The sequence below is a fragment of the Lissotriton vulgaris genome, chromosome 5, assembly GCF_964263255.1.
Source record: "Lissotriton vulgaris chromosome 5, aLisVul1.2, whole genome shotgun sequence".
Classification (NCBI taxonomy): domain Eukaryota; kingdom Metazoa; phylum Chordata; class Amphibia; order Caudata; family Salamandridae; genus Lissotriton; species Lissotriton vulgaris.
Genome location: NC_141693.1, coordinates 13504138 through 13521921, shown reverse-complemented (window position 1 = coordinate 13521921; position 17784 = coordinate 13504138).

The following is a 17784-nucleotide window of genomic DNA, read 5'->3' as shown; positions in this document are numbered from 1 at the left end:
GAAGAGATATTGCCACTAGGTAAGCTGCTTCCCATGTATGAGTTAAACTTAATGGAACCAGTGCAGGGAAGTGAAGGGCACTCCTGTCTGAAAAATAACTCACCATAATTTACCCAAGCTGCTGCCATCCTATGTTCCTGATTTACAGTTTTAGTGGAATTTTGGAGAATGGGGAACGATCGTATTCTGGTGCTCTCAGTCCCTTCTCAACTCACCGTGAGCCTGCCGAGTGTCTCATTCAACCCGTTAGAAGTCGGGAGATCCTTCTCCTAGGGAGTCATCCTCATACTGATGACGTAGTAAAATGTGCGTTGGTGCTAGCGCAGAGTCAGTGTGTTCCATGTTACAGTTCACAATCTTCTAGCGCGCTTCTCCTTGTTGCCTAGTTACCAGCATTTGACCTGTAATGAGCTTTCAGCACGTCTTCACGCATGACGCCAAGCGCATGACGTATAACTTCCCCTTTGCCATTACAAGCCTGCTCTGACAGGGCGAGGTCAATGAAGAGAACGAACTCATTTGCGTTTCTGGACATTATATGGTGAGAGAAGCGCAAGCGCTACTAATGAGCTGCACGTTTGTTGTTTGGACATTTCGCTTTGTTTTTTCTAATTTACACGCATGTGACGGTTTAAACTTTTATTTAAATCTCAAACAGTACCTATCTTAAGCATGTATGTTTTCTAAAGGAAATTTCACACGCCCGTTGACAAGCAAAGAAATCTCAAGTATTGGCAGTTTCTGTCACACTGAGCACAGTAATTTCTTTTGAACAAAGAGACCTGTCAAATCTTGAAGTGTCACAGGGAAGCACAAACGAGACAAAAATTAAGCTCGTTAATCCTTTGTTAACAGTGCCATATTGTGGCTATTTATAGTATTTTATCTGTGATTTCTTTTCATTTCATGAGGAATTGGGAGGTCACACTGTTGATCTGCATTTCAAAGCCAGAACAAATCTTATGCAGTACAAGTGAAGTGTAACAAGGAAGTACAGTACTGTAGGAAAGCCTTCATGATTTGTGCGCTTAGCTCAGTATCACAACAGTATCTATTATGATTCCAGCGTTTGACAGAGAGGAGCTCAAAGACAAACGTGGAAGAGTTACTTACAAAGGGGAAAAAAAGAGAATCAGTCTTAATGTCAAAAGAAGAGATGTCAATAGTATTTAAAGACGGTAGATTACAAGCGATGAAGTGTTAATTAGAGAATTAAAAAGTGGAAATTCCTATGTCAAAATTCACCTGCGAGAAACTATCGACTCAAATCTCGATTAAGGAAAACTAAGGACTGACTAATCAGATCAACGGGAGGTCAATACAAGCCCATTGACCGTCAGAACCAGTGGGGGACAAAGTATGGTCCCAGAATTGTTACCGGGAGAGGATTAAGAATGTCCCAGGACCAGAAGGGGACTAAGTTCCCAGATTTTAACCGGGAGAGGACAAAGGAAGGCCCAGGACCGGAAGGGGACAAGGGTTCCAGATTTAGAACCGGGAGAGGACAAAGGACGTCCCAGGACCGGAGGACAAAAGTCCCACAATCAGTACCGGGAGTGGACAAAGGGAGTCCCAGGACCGGCAGAGTTCACAACCGAGGTTCGTGAAGGACAACAGCTCCAGTACCACGACAAAGTTGTGACGAGGTGGTTCTTTGAACTGGCATAAATGTTCTGCGCTTTGAACCAGACTTTTAGCCCACAGTGCTGAGGCAAGTTGTCCACAAGAGAAATTAAATTTAAAGAATATTCGGAAGCCTGAAAAACAACCAGAGGCTCACAACCCAAGGTAAAGATCCAGAATCTAGACACCTGATCCGGAAAAACTGAAGAAAAACTGGCTCCAAATGTATCTTTGGGAACATTCTTCCAGAACTGTTCTATATTCAAAATTAGCTTAAAGCTGTGACGGACAAATATTGTTGGAGAAAGTGAACTCTCTATTTCCGTTTTTGAAGTCCACAACGATGGATCGTAGAGAGTGGACTGGCTCTTCATTTTTGTCAATCGAAGGGTAGAAGGTGGTCATAATGATCTTCATCATATTTCTCCTCTTGATCCTGATTCTCTTTCTCCCTTCGTGTTCTGGAAGTTCATGAGGTCCTTGACCTCCTAAGTGTTATATCTTTCCTTCTTTGTGTTTCTCCATGCTTTAACTCTTACTGGGTGTTTGAGTCTTTAATTTGTGTTTTGTTTGTAAGGGGAGAAGATGTGCTGTATATTCTTACTTGGTTCAATATGGCTACTTGGTGTCTGTAGTCCTTTCTTAGTGTTCCTACCTTCTCTATCTCCCATAGTACCTATGTGTGTTCTATCTGGTGTGTTGAGGATGCCAGCCCTGGCAGTTGGTCTGGTCAGCTGTGGGGTTTTACTGCTCTGCTGTCTTCTGTAGTCTAACTTAATAAATATAACTTAATAATCTGAAGACGTGTCCTGCTGCCTACCTAATCTATTTACAACATCTGTCTACACCCAAGAGGTGGTCTGAATGAGGGACCCGCCGCTCCTGTCTGGATCACCACAAGCGCAGGCCTTCCCCTGCCCAGCAGGGGCAACCCTTGTCTGTAATTAGGGGTGGCCATCAGCCTGCTGTTTGCTACGAATTGAACTTCTGCCACCTTTTGCCCATTGCTGTGTAGAAAGCTACTTTCTTCGCAGGTCATGCTGGCAGACATGTGGAACGAATGCATGACATGTTTGCAAGGCTGATAAAAATGTGTGCAAACCTCTCGCCGTCATGTGGGCACTGGCAGTGGAGAATTAATTGTTTACCCGCACTAGCACTCGAGAGACCCTGTCAGCGCCTCTCTTACCTTTATTAGTTCTTTTATACCTAGTTGATTTTATCTGTTACGTGAAGGATATCTTGTCTAGTTATTGATCTATGAATTTGTGTTTTTGGCCATATTTTTATTCAATCCTGGTTACGATTTTTTGCATATTAAAGCAGGAAATACCTATTGAGAGATGTAAAACTGATTTGAGCCACAGACAACAAGCATTGGCATAGTCAATAGATCTCGCCCTTGGGACCTTATTAGTGTTTAACCATGCAGCAGTTAATGTTGCTGCATAACTAAATACTTATAAGGTTCCAAAGGCGAGACCTATTGGCTATGCCAATGCTTGTTTAATTTTGCTGGCTAACTGCCTCTATTTTACTTTCTTAATAGAAAATGACCAGCAGAGGTCAGTAAAATACCAGAATCACTTTAGCATTCTCTAGATTCCAGTCTATAGAAATTTTCTTTCATGAGCACCCGCAGACAATAATATTTTTTTCAAATCTTGTATTTTCAGTGATATGACCACCAAAGACCCTGACTTTATATTAAAAATAGAGCTTTGGACTATACCATTTCCCGCTGAAAGGCAATATTTCTCTACACGTGTTCCCATACCTGGGGTGTCACTCATTTTTTTGCTTACATTCCCTCCATGTTAAAGAGCAGTAGAGGTTTCAGCACCCAGGCTAATGCATAGCAAAATACATATAAGGTCCCAAAGGCGAGACTGTTTGCATTGCAGATGCTTGTCTCTTTATGCATTCGCCAGCGCGCCACAGTTTTGAAAGAGAAAGCCACAGTTATGAAAGAGAAATATTTATAACGTTTCTACAAAGTGGTTTCTCACTCAATGGATGTGATGGTTTTCCTGTTATGGTTAACTATGTACTTTATAATGTGCTTATTGCACCATCTACTGGGCATGTTCTGCAACAACACAGTACTTTATTTTTAACATGCAATTCTTCTCTTAGGGAATGAATTTGTTTCTTTATTTTGTTTGTAACATTTTATAAGATGTTGCATGTATTTATTTAGCCATTGTTTCCTAATGTTATGTTTAGTGCTAGGATTGCTTAGTTCCTAGTCCTAAACTAAATTACTTTTAGACTTACTAGTGCTAGGATTTCAGTTTGTTCGATCCTAAACTATTGCTGTGGTAAAACTGGTGGTGAGCATAATTTTTTAAGCTCATACTATTTATTAGGGGGTATACTATGTGCCAAATTTTGTTTGTGTTTACAAGTGATGTTATGATGAAATTTTACATGGGTTGACTGGTAGTTGTAGAGTTGTGGGTATGATAGGCCCTAGCAATGCCTTTAACTTTGTGCGGGGGCAGGAGTGCTGCGCGGCAATGATTCAGGCTATGACACTTGCCGAGTCAGAAGTGATGACCACGAGCGGCTGCCCCCCTTTTATTTAATCCCGCAGGCCACGCATGGCCTGCGGATGTGGTGGGTGGGTGTTTGTCGGCCACTAAACCGCCAACTATTACAGTCTTTGAAACAACTACAATATTCAAACATATCAATTGACAGGATATACAGTCTCAGTACTTGTGTGGACCTCAGTCCTTGGTGACCGGACACCCTCAGCAAACAAAGTCCCTCAGTCGTTGGCTCGGGCGGGGGTTCGGCCTCAGGCTGTACCTCTGGGGGCCGCTGCGCGTGCCCGTGCCATCCAGGCCTGGGTCCTCGGACCGAGCTCCGGGCTGAGGTGAGGGGCACTCCTCCGTGGTCTTTGTTCGGTTGTCGCGGTCTTCTGGGCTCCAGGAGTTGGCCTGGTGAAGGTAGTTTGTCCAATATACTTCTTGCACAGCACGCAGCGTCTTGGTATAAACTGCATTGGTGGCGGCAGCCTCCTTCACGTTGTCTAGGGTCATGCTCTGAGGGCAAGCTGCGAGGGACATTAGGTGTGCATAGTGTACGACAATAACAACAATGGGGGGAGGTAGAGTATAGAAATAGGATTCCCACTCCACGGGCACTGATAATTAAACAAGAAGAATCCTACTCTGAGTGCACCCCAGGGATGGGGGACACTCAGTGTTGAGAAAAATACCCCTCACACACCAACAGGCCCCTTGGTGTCATGCTTCATCATCGGGGTCTTCGCATCCCACTAGAGGGATGCGGCGTGCTGCGACCAGCGACTACGCGGGAGCACTGTCAGAGTTGACTATGTGTGATGTGTGTAAAGTGTAAGTGATGGGGTATTGGAGGATGTGAGTGAAGGGTGTGGTGAGAATTAAAAAGTACCTGGCTCGTAGGTTCTATGAAAAAACTTTATTCGAGACCTCAAGCTGGTACTGCTAAAAGAAGTGCAAGGTGAGGTTAGTTGTCTTTATTATGGACATTACCTCTAGTGTGCGTCGACATGTTTCGGAACTGGTGTTTCTTCTTCAGGACGGGGGCACAACTTCCCAACCCTACTCACGTGTTTTTATAGAAAAATACTTTTTGTCTAGGAAGTAAAACAAAAGTGAAGCTATTTACAGTGATGAAATGAGGCTATAGTGTGCCTACAGCGGTATTGGTTCATGCAATTGCATGACCTAAAAAGAAAAACAAAAAGAAATTGCGAGTCAATTTGGTTGCCACACAGGGCTGGCTCAGACAGGTGCAGTCACCTGGAGCCCCAAATGGTTAAATAAACCTTTAAAAAAGAAAGACAGACATAACACACAACATAAATGACACACTGTAGTTTGTATTGGTTCTGTGAAACATACTCATTGTTACTGTTTTATCCTGCTTCATGAGCATATCCAGAACGTCAGGGTGGGTTGATGGATTCGTAATCTATGTGGGTAAAGAAATGGTTTCAATATCCTTTACTCACTGTTCGGGTCGTGCTTTGTCAGACTCTGATAGTTTGTCTACTCAATACTCACACAATCCGCCAGAGTTTGCCTCCTTCTACCACCCTACGCTGCTCCGCTGGTAATGGCTAGCGTACAGGGCCCTGTTATATATAGGACTCGAGGAGCTGATTGATCGCTTTCTAATTCGTTAATTATCGGATGTAAGGCGCAGACCAAATAAGGAGCGTCCGCCCGTGCGCCTATCAAAAACGTGGCCATATTCCCGTAGTGACATGTATCGCTGTGAGCATGTTTAGAAAGAATAGTGACTGAAGAGCTTACTAGGCGCATGCGCATTGTTCGTTCGCATGGCTATAAGCGGCTGTTATCGACGCATGTGTGTGTTGGTAGCGCGTTTTATGCGCATGCGCGCCGGTTGATTACACTATTCCCAATGCGATATGTTTATAAAAAGCGATTTCAATAGGTATTGAAAAGTCAAAAGAAGGAGAGTAAGTCTAAGTACCCTTGGTCGTTCTGGGCACATTTCCTTTCCTATTTACAATTAATTAGGGGTGGGTTTAAGAACCAGACAAAAGTATTTTAAGGCATCCCACGGGATAGATCCGTGAGTATTAATAAGGACATGTAGTCTTAGAGGCAGAGACAACCCAGACAATGGCATACCCTTCAGGTTTGATGAGGACATGTGTTTCTCAAAAGATGGAAACAGCCAAAATAGTTGCATTCCCCTCAGGTTTGTTAGTTTGTACCAGACAGGTGGCCCATGGAATTTCATCGTTCAGGCCTTCGATGTGGGTACTCAAACGGAAAACCCATCGTTGTTCTTTTTGAAACAGGCCAGTTTCAGATTGCAAACGTTCAATTACTGTCCACCGCAGATCATTGACACAATGTTGGTGTTCCAGGAAGTGAGACGCCATTTTGGTAGTTGTTTTTTTACAGCGTATGTTGCTCTTGTGTTCTCCTATTCTCACTTTCACAGGTCTGGTAGTCATGCCTATATATTCTAGGCCACATGGGCATGTTATCATGTAGACAACATTTTTCGTGTTGCAATTAGTAAATTTCCGTTGCTCCCATGATGTACCGTTTCTGAAAGTTAAGATCTTGCTTTTTTGAGTTAGATGGCAACTGCTGCAGTCTCCACAAGGGAAGTGTCCTTGGACTCCAATGGTGGTCTGTCTGCCAATTGGATTCTGACGGGGTCTGGTGTGTACCAGTATATCTTTAATATTTCTACCCCTGCGATGTGCATACATTGGTTTCTCGAAGTCCAGGCTTCCGCAGTTCAGTATCCTCCAATGTTTGTTTATCACTTTTGACACCTCGTTAGACATGGTAGTGAAGGTCGTGACACATATCGGTCTTTTGGTCAGACCTTTGTCCCGTGGGTTGTCTTCTAGGAGTGCGTCCCTGTGATTATTCCTGGCCTGCTTCATTGCCCTGTCGATGGTTCTGACGGGGTATTGTCTTTGTATTAATTTTGATTTCAGATCTTTTGCCTGTGTAATGAATTGGTTCAGTTCTGTACAATTTCGACGGAGACGCAGAAATTGACCATACGGTAAGTTCTCCCTAAGGTGTCTGGGATGGAAGCTGTCGTACCGTAGTAAGCAGTTTCTGGAAGTGGGTTTGAAATGAGTTGTACTTTTCAGTCTACCATCTTCTGTGTATATGTTTAGATCTAGGAAAGTCATTGAAGTGCTAGAGACAGTGCTCGTGAACTTCAGATATCTGTTTTGATTATTTAGCCACGTTACAAAATTGGAGGCACTCTCCAAATCCCCATCCCAAATGATGAAAATGTCATCTATATACCTTTTCCAGGTATTGATATGGGAGTGGTGTGGATTGTCTCTGTGTAGGATTCTGTGCTGTTCCAGGTGGTGAACATACAAACCAGCCAGACTTGGAGCAAAAGTACTACCCATGCTCGTTCCATGGGTCTGTAAGTATAAGGTCTGGTTGTATTGGAAGAAATTTTCTTTCAAGGCCAGAGAGATACATTCCAGAACCAGATTCCTTGGGGTTTGGTATTTCCATGTGTTGCTAAAGAGTACTTCCTCTATGATTTGCGGTGTTTCTTCATGAGGAAGGCTGGTATATAAACTCTCTACGTCGAGGCTTAGTAGGAGTTGTTTTGATGGATCAAAGTCCTTGTCTTCAAGTAGTTGTAATACTTTCTTGGTATCTTTTAAATAGGTTTTGGTGGATTGTACTAGAGGGCGGAGAAAAGCATCCGCACATTTTGACAGGGGCTCCAGGATGGAACCAATCCCAGAGACAATCGGTCTTCCTGGTGGATTGTTGATGTTTTTATGGATCTTTTGGATGCAGTAGAAGTAAGGTATTCGTGGTGATGGTTGTTGCAAAAACTCGGCCTCTTTTTTACTCAGCCAGTCATGGGCTAAGCCTTCTTCCACCATGCCTCCAATTTTGATACGTAGTCTTTCTGTTGGGTCTTCCTTCAGGATTCTGTAGTTACGTTCATCTGATAGTAAACGTGTGCACTCTGTGTTGTAAGACTCTAGGGTTTGTAGAACGATGGCTCCCCCTTTGTCAGCTGGTTTAATAATGAGTTCACTGTTGTTCGTCAATTCCCTTAGGGCTTTTTGTTCACTGCCACTGGTGTTATGGAAGGGGTTTCTTTCTTTCATGTTGAGTCTGTTGACCTCAGTGATAACTGCTTTTTCAAAAGTTTGGATTTCCACAGGTATCGTGGAATCTGGTGGGGTGAAGGTTGATTTCAATTTTAAACCAGTGTCTGTCTTATCGTCGGGCGGTGGCTTATCTTTAAAGAAAGCCTGTAGCTTCAGTTTGAGGAAAAAATCCTGCAGTTCCATGTTAAGTCTGAAGATGTCTGGTTTTTGAGTAGGAACAAACCCTAGTCCCTTGTTCAGTACACTTTTCTGTGTTGCTGTTAGTGTCCAGGGTGTGAGATTGACTACTAGGTCCCTCTCTTGCTCGTCGATGGCTGGTTCGGGAGGGACCCGGTCATGCTCCTGGTTGTCCGGGAGTTGGGTTGGTCCTGATCTTCCCATGCCACGGTGTTGCCTTTCCGGTTGCGTCCTCGTGTGGTCTGGCGTGAGCCTAAAAAAGGCTGTTGTTGGCCTAAAAAAGGCTGTTGTTGACCATAGTAACCCTCGTTGTACTCCGTGTTCCATTGTACCTAGAGGAAGCAATGGGGGACACAGAGACGGCAGGGCATATTACACACTATTGCACCCCTCCTCCTGAGGAACTATTAGTGGTGTGCCGCTCTGTTAAATCAGGGTCCCCGTGGGACCCGGTGTCGCCAAAACGCTTGGCAGACAGTCTGGAGGTCCTGGAGCCTTATATAAGGCACGTCCTCGATGTATCTTTCGGATCTGGGAAGCTGCCGGACGGATGGAAACAGGCGGTGGTGCTCCCGCTCCGGAAGAAACCCCACTTAGGCTTCGAGGTATTAGAAAATCTGAGGCCCATCTCCCTCCTGCCTTTTCTGTCAAAAGTGGCGGAAAAGGTGGTTAATACCCAAATTATGAAGCACGTGGAGGAAAGGGGACTGCTCCATGAGACGCAGTTTGGCTTCAGGCCACGACATTCCACCGAGTCCGCCCTCCTCATGGCGGCGGAACATCTGAGAGAGGGCGTGGATGCAGGCCAAACTATGGCTTTGATCTTGTTGGACCTCAGCGCGGCGTTCGACACTGTAGCACACAACATCTTGCTACAGTGTCTGAACAGAGGCGGCATCTCTGGCACCGCGCTGAGATGGATCCAAGACTTCCTCAATGAGAGAAGTTTTCAAGTCAGGCAGGGAGACTGCTACTCAAGGGGGGTGCCTTTGGGCCAAGGCGTGCCGCAGGGCTCGTCATTGAGCCCAACCCTCTTTAATATGTATGTCGCGCCTGTTGCATCGATCGTGGAGAGCCATGGCCTCCAACTGGTCTCCTACGCCGACGACACGCAGCTGGTGATCTCCCTGTCGCAGGCGCCCTGTCTTGCTGCCGATGGCTTCCGTTCGTGCATGAAAGATCTTGCCGAATGGATGGCCAACAATTGTTTGAAGCTGAACGGCAGCAAGACAGAGGTGTTGGTGGTAGGGAGAGCCCAGTCTGCCTGGTCGCCGGCATGGTGGCCCTCCTGCCTTGGACCTACCCCAACCCCGTGCCTAGATGCGCGCAACTTGGGGGTGTGGTTTGACGTTGGGCTCACATTCGGCCCCCAGATTAATCGGGTGGTGGGAGTCTGTTTCGGGATTCTGAAGAAGCTGAGAAAGGTCCTGGACTTACTCCCGCTTGAAGCACGTCAAACCCTGGTTCATGCCCTGGTCACAGCTAGAGCGGACTATGGGAACCTGCTGTACCTAGGGGCTCCAGAAAAAAGTATGGCCCGGCTGCAAGTGCTGCAGAATGCGGCAGCGCGTCTGATTCTCAGACTGCCCAAAAGGGCGCCTTCTAAGGCGGCCCTCCAGCAGCTTCACTGGCTCCCGGTGAGGAGAAGAGTGGAGTATAAAGCCCTCTGCACCTGTCATCGCATTTTGAATGGCAGAGCACCTGCCCCTCTGACGAATTTGATCAAAGCGTACATACCAACACGCGCGCTTAGATCAACAGGGGGTGGCCTACTGAGGACTCCCAGAATTAAGAAAGCCCGCATGGGAGGCAGGTCTTTTAGATACTTGGCGGCAACCAACTGGAACAAACTGCCAACGGACCTGCGTTTGGAACCAGATGAGGCTAGATTCCGGGCAAAATTAAAAACTTATCTTTACAGTAAATAATGGCCCGCGTAGTTTTTGTGTTCCCTGTCATCTGCCTATTCCCACTTTCAGCGCGTGGACACGCCGGTGTGCGTAATCGCAGCGCTCAACAAATGTCCCAATAATAATAATAATAATTGTGGATAATTTAGTACTCCAGGCGGTGGTCCGAATTGAAAAGGGTTAAATTGCGGTGGGCCCATGTATTGTGGGTATTGGGTTTGTGGTTGGTAGCCTCTCCATCCCCTTTGTCTGGGGAATTGTTGTCTCCTTTGTCTCCATCCTCCTCTGCGTTGTCTGGATCTTTTGTTACTGCTTGTGTTGGATCCCGAGGAGCCGTTGTCTGAGACGTCGCTATCTGCATTGCTGTATGTATTTTTAGAGACATAGTCTGGTTTTGTGTATGGATATGCATTCTCTGGTGTGAATTTTGCTACATCCTTGGCCAGTTTATTGGTTTTGCTCTGTTTTAAGGTGAACTCGAAGTCCATCATTTGTTGGTTTAATTCATCCAGTCTGGTTTTTAACTCCGCTGGGGAAATGTACGTGTTGAGTTGAACCTCTATTTTATTAATCTCAATTGTCAGTTCTTGGGTTATTCTGGCAGCAGTTTTGACTATTAATACTAGCCAGTCTCTTGAGCAGTGCCAGGATATCAATGACCACTCCTTTTTGAAGACTAGGTCATTTTGAAAAATGAGTGGTTCGTTCTTAACAATTAAGCCTGGTGGTGCCATCTTGTTACGTAGATACTCGGTCATGAACAGACCATGGAGGGCTGCTTTTATTTGGTTGCGTCTTAGGTTGAGTAACTCATTCCATTTGTTGGTATTGGGACCAGTTTCCTGGTTGCTAAGTCCTTCAAAGGGATTGATGGCTGATAGAATCTTATCAATTTTGTCCTCTCCAAAGGTGAGGCCGTGTTCGTCTTCCATGTTGAAAGAACCGCTGGCTTCTTTAGACTATGGTGTGTGTCACTATGTGTGTGTGATGGTTGGGGAAAAAAACTCCTGCAGCTCTGCGCTGCCTAGATCAATAACAACAATGGTGGGAGGTAGAGTATAGAAATAGGATTCTCACTCCACGGGCACTGATAATTAAACAAGAAGAATCCTACTCCGAGTGCACCCCAGGGATGGGTTGAGAAAAATACCCCTCACACACCAACAGGCTCCTTGGTGTCATGCTTCATCATCGGGGTCTTCGCATCCCACTAGAGGGATGCGGCGTGCTGCGACCAGCGACTACGCGGGAGCACTGTCAGAGTTGACTATGTGTGGTGTGTGTAAAGTGTAAGTGATGGGGTATTGGAGGATGTGAGTGAAGGGTGTGGTGAGAATTAAAAAGTACCTGGCTCGTAGGTTCTATGAAAAAACTTTATTCGACGGAACTGGGTGTCTCGAGAGGAAATTGGCTGGGTTCTTAGATCCTGGTCGGTATACTACTTCCATTTCATACGGTTGCAGTTGGACTGCCCATCGCTCGATGCACGGAGGTGGGTGAGGCGCCGTCCCTTTGAAGAGGGGAACGAGTGGCTGATGGTCTATGACCATGGTGAACAGTTGTCCTTTGAGGTACAGATGAAAGTGGCTGCAGGCCCACTTGATGGCCAAGGCCTCCCGCTCAATCTGAGCGTACCTTGTTTCTGTGGGTGTGAGAGATTTCCTGGCGAACGCTAGGGCCACCCAGTGGCCGGGTTCGTGCTCTTGAGCCAGTACTGCTCCAAGTCCTACCGGGCTCGCGTCGACCAGTACTTCTGTTTGCTTTGTTGGATCAAAGTAGGCCAATGTGGCTTCTCCCAGGAGGGCATCTTTTATGCCTTGGAATGCTACTTCCTCTCTTTGACCCCATTGCCAGTTTGCATCTGTTCTTGTAAGGGCTCGCAGCGGTTCCACTCGGGTGGCCAAGCCAGGGATAAATCTCCCGCAGTATGTGGTAGTAATCTTTATTGCTTGATTAATTAAAATCTTAGCAGCTCACACAGCAGTATAAAAAGTACATATATAGAATAAATTCAGAATTTCATTAAAATCGTAGTGCCAATGTACAAAAAGCGAATGGTTGGTTAGTTAAAAATCCATAAAATATAATTGGGTTAAAAGTGTATAAATTGAGTGAAGGCTGTGGGAGAGTCCCGGTCTGGGGGCAACACGTGTGTCCGTAGATCTAATGGTCGATTGTTTAATCATGATCTACTAGACTTTGTGTCGGTGAACAGTGGGGTCGAGAAGTTACTGACTTGAGTCTTAAGCAAGGGCGACTATGCTCAGGGTGCAGTGCAAAGTTTTGTTTGTGCAATTTTCATAAAGCGGACAAAACTGCAGGTTAGTCTGGTATTGACCCCGTTAAAACATGCCTTCACTGCCTGTCTGCAAGACCGGATATGCATTTAGTTTATGTGCGGTTTTAACAGCTCTCTCCTTTCCCGGTCTAGAGACTTGCATATACACAGAAGATGCAGCATATCTTCTTTGGTTTCGCCGCATAATCTGCATGATGTGGTTGCAAATTAACGTTTCCAGGGGGGCATGTGGGGTTTGACAGGTAAAATGCCCATCCTCAATATTAAGAAGCCTTCCTTTAGTGATCCTGAGAAGCTGGTTCCGAGGTATGGTTGTGGCGTGCATTTTAGGTAGCTTTGTATCACAAACCAGCTGTGGGCCCTCTTAGTTAAGCTTTCTTTGTCGTTTTCAATAGAGACAAGCTTTGCCGACTTGTTTACCAAGTCTTTAACATTTTTAAATGGAAGTCCTGACTCCCAGACGTTTTCCAAGGCTAACATCCTAAACCCTGACTGAAGGTAGGCCTTGGCGGGGGAGTCATTTTTTCTTGATATTTCCTTCCATAGAAATGAATTCCATGATCCCGCCGCTGCGCTCTTTATTTTATACCAGCTTTTTACGTATGCGGCCTTCCTACTTATTGTCTGATTTGCTATTCCGAATTCAAGTCTTACTTGGGTAGGGGAGGTATATTTTGGAAGCTTGAAGATTATTCTAAGGGCTTTGGCGACCGTTTTATTCAGGGTTTCTTCAGCCGACCCTCGCATGGCCTCACTGCCATAGGTTAACGTTGGCAACAGCTTTGCTTGGAGCACTTCAAACAGCCGGAGCAGGTTTGGGCCAGTAATTTTGTTTTTGAGATTTTTCAAAGTGATTGCTAGGATGGTCCCTCGCCTTTGAATCGCCTCCATTTGTTGCTCGTACGACCCATTTTTGTCAAAGATGATTCCTAGATATTTATACTCTTTGACAACTTCAAGTTCTCTCTCGCCCAGCTGCCATTTCAGTCGTTTTTTGTGCTGCGCTGGTTTAGCACCATTATTTTTGACTTTTCTAGTTTAATTTCTAACCCGTTTTTTGAGGCGAAGTTGTTGGCGGTGTGAAGCAGATGCTGTAAGCCGACTGGTGTTTGGCTGATTAATATCAGGTCGTCGGCGTACAGTAGGTTTGAGAGAGGGAGGCCTTCGAATTTTGGTGCATGGTGGTTGCAGTTGTCTAGATCAGTTGAGAGATTGGCCACAAAAAGATTAAATAAAGTTGGGGCCAGAACGCATCCCTGCTTTAATCCTCTGGTAGTTGGGATCCGCGTGGACACGATTGTACCGTCCCCCAGTTTTATTTGCACCCATGTTTCGGTATGTAAAAGGATAAGTTGATTCAGGAGGGCGGTAGGTATTTCCCATTGAGCTAGCTTTAACCATAGTTATCCACGATCTATGCTGTCAAAAGCGGCTTTATAATCGATGAAACAGACAAATAATGGTTGTCTTGTCGCTTTTGAGGAGTCAGCTAAAAGCAAAAGAGCCAGGATCTTTGTGGTGGTTCCTAGGTTTTCCTGGAACCCTGTTTGATTGATTGGGATTAAGGATTTTTCCTTTGCCCATTCCCGGAGTTCGGCCAGGATGACACCGGCGTAGTACTTAGCCTCAATGTCAATGAGGGCGATGAGCCTGTAGTTTTTTGGGTCGCTCTTGCAGCCTTTTTTATAAATAGGGGAGATGATGGAACCTTTCCAGGATTCTGGGATTGTTCCAGTTGCAACAATGTTATCAAAAAGCTGTAGTAGTATACTGGACCAGTATTTTTGATCATGTTTGTATAGTGTTGGTGGCAAGCCGTTGGGCCCGGGGGCACCCTCATGATGACTTTGCTTAATTCTGCCCTTGATTGTTTTTAAAGAGAAGCTGAGTGGCGAGTTATACCTTTCGTGAGGTGGGGGGAGTGCGAGTTGAGGTTCTGCTAATTTTTCCAAATAGCTATGGGGGTCTGCGTTGAAATAGGTTTGCAGATGGTTTGTCCAAGCATCCTCCGTTATATGTGAGTTGATCCTAGGACCCAATGGATTCTCTATGCTCTGGACCGTTTGCCAGAATCTTGCACTGTTGATCGATTTGGCGTTGTGCAATAATTTAGCCCAGAGTGGTTCCGTGTGGTCCTTTTTTGCACGGCAAATAATTTTCTTTTTCCTTGCTCAAAGTTTTCCTAGTACATCTAAGGTGCCGGCTGTTGCGCTGTTTTGGCGCAGGGAGCGGATTGCTCTGTTTATATCGCCCCTTAGTTGTCTTAGTTCAGCATGCTGGCTTGAAGTCAGATGAGTGCACTGGCTTGTTCCCGCCCAGATGTTATGTTTTAGCTTATGTTCTTGTTGTGCTGGTTGAGTAGCGGCCGGCGGGGCTGTTTGGCCCCAAGCTTTGGAGAAAGTATCCCAGGCGCGGACCGTGCTTCCTTCGATAAATGTGATTGCGTCCCACAATGTCTTTGCAGCGACTGATAACTTTTCTGGGTCGCGTATTTTGCATCGAATTCTCTTGTGTTCGTATTTCGTCCTTTGATGGGGGTGTGGGTTTGCGTATGTTAAGGCAGTCCCCTGAATACCAAGAGTGAGCTCTTGAGGTTGGTGGTCGCTGTGGTCGGACACCCCGATCCGGAAATCTTTTACTAGGCCAAGGAGTGGGAGGGCGAGGAAGGTGTAGTCGATTGCAGAGTTAACTGAGTTCCTATGAAAAGTTGGTGCTTGGGGTCTGTCCCCTTGCATGCGACCATTTAGTGCTACCATCGATAGGCTTTCCAGCTCTCTGTGCAAGTCCTTTGAGGTTTTGGTTGGCTTGCCCCACTTGTAGTTGTCCTGGGAAATAATCCCCCATGCTCGATGTTTATCATCCTCTGGGTTGCAATCGTCTGTTCCCTCAGCTAGGAACATGTTAAAATCACCTGTTATAATGTAGTTCAGACGTTCATCCTCCGTTATTAGCTGTGTAAGTTCGAGTATCAGCTGCTTTGCACCAATTGTCTTGCTCTGGGTGTGAATATAGATATTAGCCAGGTGTTACGCTTTTGGCGGGAAACTGCGCAGGAGATATGGGCAAGAGCCGAACTCGGGGTAACTGTGGTTTTATTGAGGCAAATAGTTGATCTGTACAACTTTTACGGCTAGGTTGTCTCCGGGGTGAACGGCTCCGGCTTCTTCTCCGATGGTGAACTGTCTCCGACTTCCGAGTCCCTTCCGGTCCTCTGGGGGGAGGGTCTTCCTCTTCGGAGTCCGTCCCGGCGTGTGGAGTAGCTCTCCAGCCAACCAAAATGAGAAGAGAAGGAAAGTATCAGGCGTCTGTCCGCTAAAGTTCTTATAGGGGAAGGGAGTGAGGGACTTTACACCGGTGCTCTACATACAGTACACTAACGTGAGATGAGGTAAGGGTAAGTGCACAGGGAAGGGTACCGGGAATTCAGGAGTCCCGAGGAGTTGTACTTAAGGTATGGTTACCTCCCACCCAGCCCCGTAACCGGTCACGCACCTGGCTGAGCCTCGCACCTCCCCTGGGTGAGTGGCTGGGCGGCTCGTAGGAACGGTGGCCTCCTGGCTTTCCTCCGTCCGTTGCAGGCGCCGAGTCTGATTCTGTTCGGTGTCTCGTCTCCTCTACTCGAGGTGGGTCTGCCGTCCGAGGCCGAGCTCCTTCTCTCGCAATCCTCCACTGGGACTCGGTTCCTCCGTCGTCGTTTCCCGCTTTCTCCTCCGGTGTTTCAGTCGTTACGTCCTCTGCTTTCTCCTCCGGTGTTTCAGTCGTTACGTCCTCTGCTTTCTCCGCACGCCAATCTGCTCTCCGCACACTCCTCTCTTCCGACCTCCAGGTGAACAAGCACACCTGTGAGTTCGCGGGCTCTCCTTTTGACGGACAGCTCTGATAACTTGGCTCCTCCCATTCTACGTCTTCTCCGGAATTAAAGGGCCAGTCCATGGCGTCGGTTTCACTCAAGCTTGTGCCCGGGTCCTGTGATGAGGAAAGAGAGAGAGGGGGGGGGAGGAACAAGCGTTAGGTCGAGCCTCCCCTCGGTAGGGCTTCCGGCTCGTGGAGGACATGCACGTATAGACTGAGATACATGTGTAGAGTCTGTACTCTTCCTGTACACCCCGTTACACACCTCCCCCCTAGGATGCTCCCGCTTGGGGAGCGGATGACGAGAAAGGTAGTCTGCATTGACGTTCTCCGACCCTTTCCTGTGGCATACGGTAAAGGAGTAAGGCTGCAAAGCCAGGAACCACCGCATCACCCTGGCGTTATTAGATTTGTTACGAGTCATCCATAAGAGGGGAGCATGGTCAGTGTACAGGTGGAACGGTCGACCCTCCAAATAGTAAGCCAGTTTTTCCACCGCCCATCTCACCGCCAAACACTCCTTTTCAATGGTGGCATATTTTAACTCTCGGGGGAAGAGCTTACGGCTGACATACACCACCGGGTGTTCAAGACCGTCCTTCCCTATCTGGGACAAAACTGCGCCTATGCCGTAATCAGAGGCATCAGTGTGAAGCATAAAAGGAACCGAAAAATCGGGAGAGGTCAGTACAGGTGTGGTAGTTATTATGCACTTTAGGTGGTTGAAGGCATTCGTCATGTTTTCTGTGGGTTTGATGGGAGAGGTGGATTTTCCCGGGTGTCGTAGAGCATCCGTAAGGGGGGCGGCAATGTCTGCAAAGCGGGGAATAAATTTCCTATAATATCCCACCAACCCTAGAAAGGCCCTCATCTCTTTTCTAGTGGAGGGGAAGGGAGTGTCCGCTATCGCCCGTACTTTCTCTATCTGTGGTTCGATCATGCCGTGTCCCAAGACATACCCGAGGTATTTCACCTTCTGGAACGCCATTCTGGACTTCTTGGCGTTGACTCGAAGTCCCGCTTTCTCTAGTTCAAGAAACACCTGGTGAAGATGCTGTAGATGTTCTTCCCATGTTTTACTGTGGATGACGATTTCATCTAAATAGGCGGAAGCCATGGATGATACCGGATCCAGTACAGTATTCATGAGCCTTTGGAATGTGGCAGGTGCCCCATGTAACCCGAGCGGGAGGACGGTAAATTCATAATGTCCCTCGTGAGTGCTGAAGGCGGTCTTCTTTTTGTCCTCCTCACGTAAGGGAACCTGCCAG